Source organism: Cuculus canorus, chromosome 8 (genome assembly GCF_017976375.1).
Source record: "Cuculus canorus isolate bCucCan1 chromosome 8, bCucCan1.pri, whole genome shotgun sequence".
Lineage (NCBI taxonomy): Eukaryota > Metazoa > Chordata > Aves > Cuculiformes > Cuculidae > Cuculus > Cuculus canorus.
In genome coordinates, this window is record NC_071408.1 from 19,429,451 (window position 1) to 19,435,597 (window position 6,147).

Sequence of the window (6,147 nt, forward strand, 5' to 3'; positions counted from 1 at the left end):
AGCAGGACCACACCTTGAAGCAGCGAGAGGCCGCAGCTGCTCAGCTGCACTGGCAAACTGCACTATGAGAAATAGCCTGCATCATTCAAAGACAGCCTCAAAGCACCGCGCTGACAGTCTCCAAGATTAATCTTTTTTCCATTACAGTGGGTGCAACAATAGCAATTACAATGATGGGTATAGATCCAAAAAAGAAAAATTAAAGCAGAAAAATGTAGGTAGGCGATCTAGGCTCCATCTAGGCAGACATCCCCTGGAAAAGGTGCAAAGGGAGTGGTGGTGGTGAGATTAAAGAAAGTTTCAGCTTCCTGCTTGACCTGCTCCAAAGTGTTGCTAAGAGCCATTGCAGATCACTCTGCAGCAGTGGATGCGGAAGTGGACTTCAGATACAGTCCATGTAATGGTTCAAGTTTATGCAGCACTTTGGGATTCCTCATGATCAAAGGTGGCCTCCAGCCAACTTGCGATGGTTTTTAATGAATTTTTGGGGGCCAGTATGTTGAAACCACCCTCAGTATTTCTTTGTTCTCCTTTCTTTTGTAAAAAGGAGGGAGGTGGGAAGTACGTTGTGCTTTAAAGCAAACAGCCCCTTCTGGTGTGAGCGGATTCCTGAAAATATAATTTAAAGTTTTCAAGTAATAAATAATTCAGGACAGTCTCCAAGTCTGGCTTTTAGGCACCAGAGAAATACACAACTCCATCAACTATCGAGCTGTTTATGTGTTGGGACCCAAACAGCTTATCCTTAAAACAACTTCCAAACACTGATGCCAAGTTCAAGCAGGGTGCCAACACACAGTTGCTAAATTAGGAGGTCCATTTAAAGGTGTAAATTTTGAAGAGTGATCCAAAACACTACAGTTTGCATTGTTAAAATCAGTTCACCCACTCTGCATTCAACTTCCTTAGTTCTAGTCTTTGATTTCTACAGCCACTTATTCATCTTATTGGTCAGCCACTTATTCATCTTATTGGTAGACAGAACTGAAAACCTCAGTTCAAAATTTATGTCACAACTCCCACCATAATTGTAAAATCATTGAGAAAATAATGAATTTCAGAAAGTTTAGTGTTTTCTAGCACTAAACACTAAAGTGTGGGGAAAAAAAACCCTCCACACTCCAGCACAGTGTGCATCAGGGGTTTTACTGTCTTCACTTTTGAGAGCTGAATTCAACACATGACAGGGAGCGGGAAAGTTTTGTAAGGTTTTGTATGAAATCCTAAGACTTGGACCTTCTTCAAAAGGAGACTAAGAGAAAAGGAATTCCCCCATGCTGATGCCAGCAGAGGTCATCAGAAGAGCTGAAAGGTTTAAGTCTTCCATTGCCATCAGTCCCCCACCAGATGACTGCCACTTGTGTGGAGACACAGGGTGCTCAATCCTGGCTCATCACAGAGCCAGAGGGAACACCACACCCCTGGGAGAGCTTTGACAAACACTTGCCCTCCACAAAGGGCTGCTGAAAGACAGAAATAAGGGTTTCCCTGCTGGGGTCTGAAGGAGGGCACAGTGTAGACAGCTGAGATTCTTCTGCCCATTTTTCCCTACCCACATACCAACTACAACCACTTCTGCCCTACACCCTTCAACTTGGCCTCCAACAAACTGTGTCCTTCCAAGAAGCACTACGGGGCAAGTCCTGCCTTATGAGAAGCACTCCCCACTCAGCATGGGTGTAACCTTTTGGGATAGGAAACACCATGAGGACTTAATACACAAGTGCTAACTGCTGCTGTTTTTCAAAAACCGCAGCCAATCTGAACAGCCTGCCACGGGAACAGCCAAAGCTACATCCCAATCCAAAGTCACCTTTATGCACTAATGCAGTTGTAATTTTTCCTGGCCCTGTTATCAAGAGTGACAGATATGATGCGTGCTGTCTTCATCAGAGATACCTCCAATTTGCAAAATTTCAGCCCAAACTGTCTAAAAGTCAATAAAGGCAAAAGAAAGGGAAAACATTATTTTATTAGTGATCTTATCCTAAACTGTCCTAACACAGCATCACATATAACTACATATATTAAAAATTATATAGTTTCCACACTATCAAATGACTACGTTCTGTGAAAAAATCCACTATTCTATCACATATTTTGCTGTTGTACACATTACGCTCAGTTTTCCACCCTGGTAATGCACAGAAGAATTCAGTTCAGCAAAGCTTAGCACGCACCTTTCACATGCAACTACTGAAACTTGCTGTTCTGTATAAAGCTGCAGTATTTATAAAAAGGGCCATAGAGCATGTGCAGACTGCTCCAGGCACTTGAAAGAAGGAAACAACAAAACAATACTGTGAGTACCTAAAGACAAACGCACCACACATCTCCAAGGTAAAGCAGGTCAAAGCTAAATATTGTTAAATATAAAAAAAATACTCCATGGACAAACTGTGTCCTGTTGTTACATATGATTAGCAAGCAGAAGATGAAGAAAGCATAACGCCACCACCCTGCATCTGTGACAACCAATCCCTATGCAGATGATGCCTTAGTCACTCTCCAGGCATGCTAACTTTTAACAAGTAGAACCTGAATTCCTAAGGACTTCAACCTCCAGGGAAGCACCGGTGTGGGTGTTCTCTTATGTCTAATCAAACAGCAAACTCATGCAGAAACCATTCCATGGACCAATAACGTGTTTTCAGAAACCTATTCTCAAGAAGCTTCAGGAAAAGTTGTTTCTGAGATCTAAATATTTTCAGATTCTACTGAAATAAGCCAATAAATCCTAGAATCACTATAATGATAGTGTACATGATTAACAAATCACTTCAGAGGGGAGGAGAGTTGTTAGACCTGGAACCACACTGAATTTTAAAGCTTCAAAATTTCAAAAGGAATGCAAAAGAATTGTTTTCCTATTAATCAACCCCCAAACAATGAAAAAAGCCACATCATTAATAACCTCTGAATTGACAGACACTGACAGAAGCTATTGCAAATGGTGACTTAACTTTTCTAGTGCCTGCTCCCCTCACCAAGACAGTCTCTCCAAGCCATGGAAACTGTTTGCACAACAGCATGGCACAACTGCTCCTCCATCCTGGAACGCCTTTGCCCACCAGCTCTTCCCAGCTGTTAGCGGGGGTATCAAGATACTGCCAGAGCCCCAGCGCACAAAGCCTTGAAGGGGCTCCAAGATGGGTCTCCAACCCTGTCCACGAAGCCTGAACAGGAATCGAGATGAGAGTCTGCAACCCAGCACAAAGAGCCTTGAAGGGGCTCTGAGGTGGCAGTCTCTCGCTGAATGCATGAAGCTTCACGGGGCTCCGAGGTGGGTTTCCAACCCAGCGCACAAAGCCTGGACAGGGTCTGAGGTGGGAGTCTCCAACCCAGTGCAAGGCCTGAGAGGGTTCTGAGGTGGGAGCCTGCAGCCCAGCACACAAGCCCTGGATGGACTTCGAGCTGGGAGTCCCCAACCCAGCACACACTAAGCCTGAAGGGGCTACGAGGTGGGAGTCTCTTGCCCAGTGCATGAACCCTGGACGGACTCCGAGGTGGAAGCCTCCAACCCAGTGTGCGAAGCCTGGAGGGGCTCTGGGGTGGAGCCTGCAGCCCAGCACGTGAAGCCTGAAGGAGCTCCAAGGTGCAGCCTCCAACCCAGCACACGAAGCCTGGCGGGGCTCCGAGGTGGGAGCCTGCAGCCCAGCACACGAAGCCTGGAGGGGCTCCGAGGCGCAGCCAACACCCGCGCGGGCCGGTCCTCGCCAGGGCGCCATTCACACGAGGCGGGCGCAGAGAGAGCGCGGACGCGCTGAGAAAGGCTATGCCCCAGCAAGCGCCGCGCCGGGCGGAGCCTCGGTGTCCAAAGACGGAATTCGGCGGCTCCAGGAGCGCCTCGTCCACCAGCGGGCTCCGCCTGCGCGGAGCGGCGCCCCCTGTCCGCGCCCCCCCAGCCCCGCGCGCCGCCGCGTCTGGCAGCCCCCGGCGCGCGGTACCTGCGGGCGGAGCGGCCGGGCCTCACCTGGGCGGAAGCGGGAAGCGCTCGCGTCTCACCTGCGGCGCAGGAAGGGGGGCGGCGCGGCGGGAGAGCCGCCTCCCGGGGGCGGCGCGGGCACCGGCTCCGCGGCCTGCCCTGGGGCTTCAAACCGAGTCAGGGGCCGGAGGAGGGTGAGGTGTCCCTGTGTTCGCAACACCGGCCTAACGGGCCACCAGGCTCCCAGCGAGGGCAAAACGTGGGTGCAGGCTTCAGGGAAAAGGCAGAACGCAGATGCAGAATTGATAGAAAAGCCCTATTCTCATTTGCAGTGAATCTGTTTCCAAATATGAATTCAGAGCCCTTTTGAACACAAATGGCAGAGAGGCCTGAGCAGCACAGCCACTACTCCTCACCGAAGGGATCGGCAAAAGACAGGACTCAGATGGAGTTAAGGGATGTAACACTTCCCTCACAGAGCACAGATGCACAACCACCTCTCCCAGCGCTGCTCCTGAGCAGGCAGGGACACACCACCTTCCTGCATCTTCTCTGGGGCACGGTGCCTCGCTGCGATGGTGATAAAAGCAACGTTTTCCTACTCCGGTCACAAAATAGTTAGAAGGCACATCTCAGTTGAAGTTAATTGCAAGAACTGTGGGTGCTTTCTACCTCCAAAACCTGTATGTTTTCAGATTTTTTGGAGATCTATGTGTCCACACGCAAAATGGTCAAATGAAACTCCAAAAATTTTTTTTTTCTACTACACAGTTTCACTAGCTCATCTGCATGGATCTTACACAGCTAGTTGTGTAGGATAAGGACTATAAAAGATTGGGGAAATAATTTCACCTCATAACTTTGGATTGATTTTCCCTTTTCCTACTGCCCGTTTTGTTTTACTAAGAAATAGCAGTTGCACTAAAGCGTGCAGCATGCAAAGAACATATCACTTCATCCTCATTTTTAACAATTCAGATTCCAAATGCCTAACTTCCCAGCCCTTACACTCAATTTTAATTAATGTAGCACTCGTGAGAAGTGACAATTTTCCTGACAGTGATGAACAGCAAGTCGTGTAGTTATCCATCCGAGAGATGCACTGCAGACAAAAGAGCCAAGCACTTTTCTCATCAGTGCACCTCAGACTCGATCTCGGAGGGCTGAGTTCATTACAGAGTGCACTCTGGCCCTGGCCTTTCGCTTCCCATCACTGAAAGGGGTATCAATTTTCATTTGCATACTTTGTCTGCTGAACTCTAGACTGCCAATTTAGTTTACACACATCTCCCAAAAAGCTGTTAGATGGCAATATTTCACATCACTGGCTGAGCTCCTTGTCAGCCATCCACACATGTTAAATCCACATTTTTACTGATTCTTTGAATATCTGGGACTGTGACAAACCTTTCATTGGTACTGACAGGCTCACATACAAGTCTCCATTCGTTCAGCAAAATTATGACCAATAAACCCAAATTATTTTCAGAAGGGCTGGGTAGCAACTAAATTCTCTTAAGCCCTATTTGGGAGTTGCTTTCAGCTTTTTTTTCCATTTCTTGCTTCTGAGGAACGCTTCTAGAGGGGATGTAAACACACAACAGCAGTGCTGCCTTTCCTGGGAATGCTTGGCCGGATCAGTCTCTCCATGCCAACAGTCCACGATCCCCATTAGCTCATAACTGAAAACTCACACCTTCAAAACCAAACACTGGAAAAAACATTAAATGACCTTCAAAGAAGCAAAAGAAGTCTGGTCATCACAAAGTACCTTACAAAGAGCAAACGCTGATGAAAACAAAAGCTTGCCTACTCTGGGCATTTAGCACTCATTAAATAAAAAGGAATAAAACCCATTTTGAAGAACACAGTCACAGTTTTATGTGAAAATAAACTATGTCGAGCTGTTTCTTTACCCTGGCCGCTGTGCCGGGCACAGAGCCCCCACGCAGGGCCCGCGGGGCGCAGCCGCTGCCAGGGCCGCTCGGGAGGAGAGCGCGCAGCCCTTTCACCTCTCCGGCGCTCTCAGGCTCTTTCGAAGCAGGCAGCGCACCCCAGGGACTCCCAGGCACCCTCACCCCGAGAGAAGGCGTCCCTGGCGGGCCCAGAGGACAGCGCGGGTGCTGGGGAAAGCAGGGCGGCTCCACCTCCCTCCTCTCTCGCCCCGCCTCCCCACCAGGCCGACATTCGGGAGCTTCCCTGCCGCCGTCGGGACGGCAGGT

The 6,147-nt window shown here is 48.6% G+C and overlaps 1 protein-coding gene across 6 annotated transcripts in view; it reads right to left on the reverse strand.

Moving 5' to 3' along the window:
- PATJ (PATJ crumbs cell polarity complex component) overlaps positions 1 to 4,046 on the reverse strand; it is a 158,313-nt gene extending 154,267 nt beyond the window's left edge. For 5 of the 6 annotated variants that reach the window (XM_054072365.1, XM_054072367.1, XM_054072364.1 and 2 more), the window contains exon 1: positions 3,974 to 4,046. The gene's annotated coding sequence lies outside the window, so the exon portion shown is untranslated. Of the gene's footprint in view, positions 1 to 3,947 lie in introns of all 6 variants that reach the window. The other variant, XM_054072363.1, reaches the window with a different exon arrangement.
- Between the last annotated feature and the right edge of the window lie 2,101 nt (positions 4,047 to 6,147).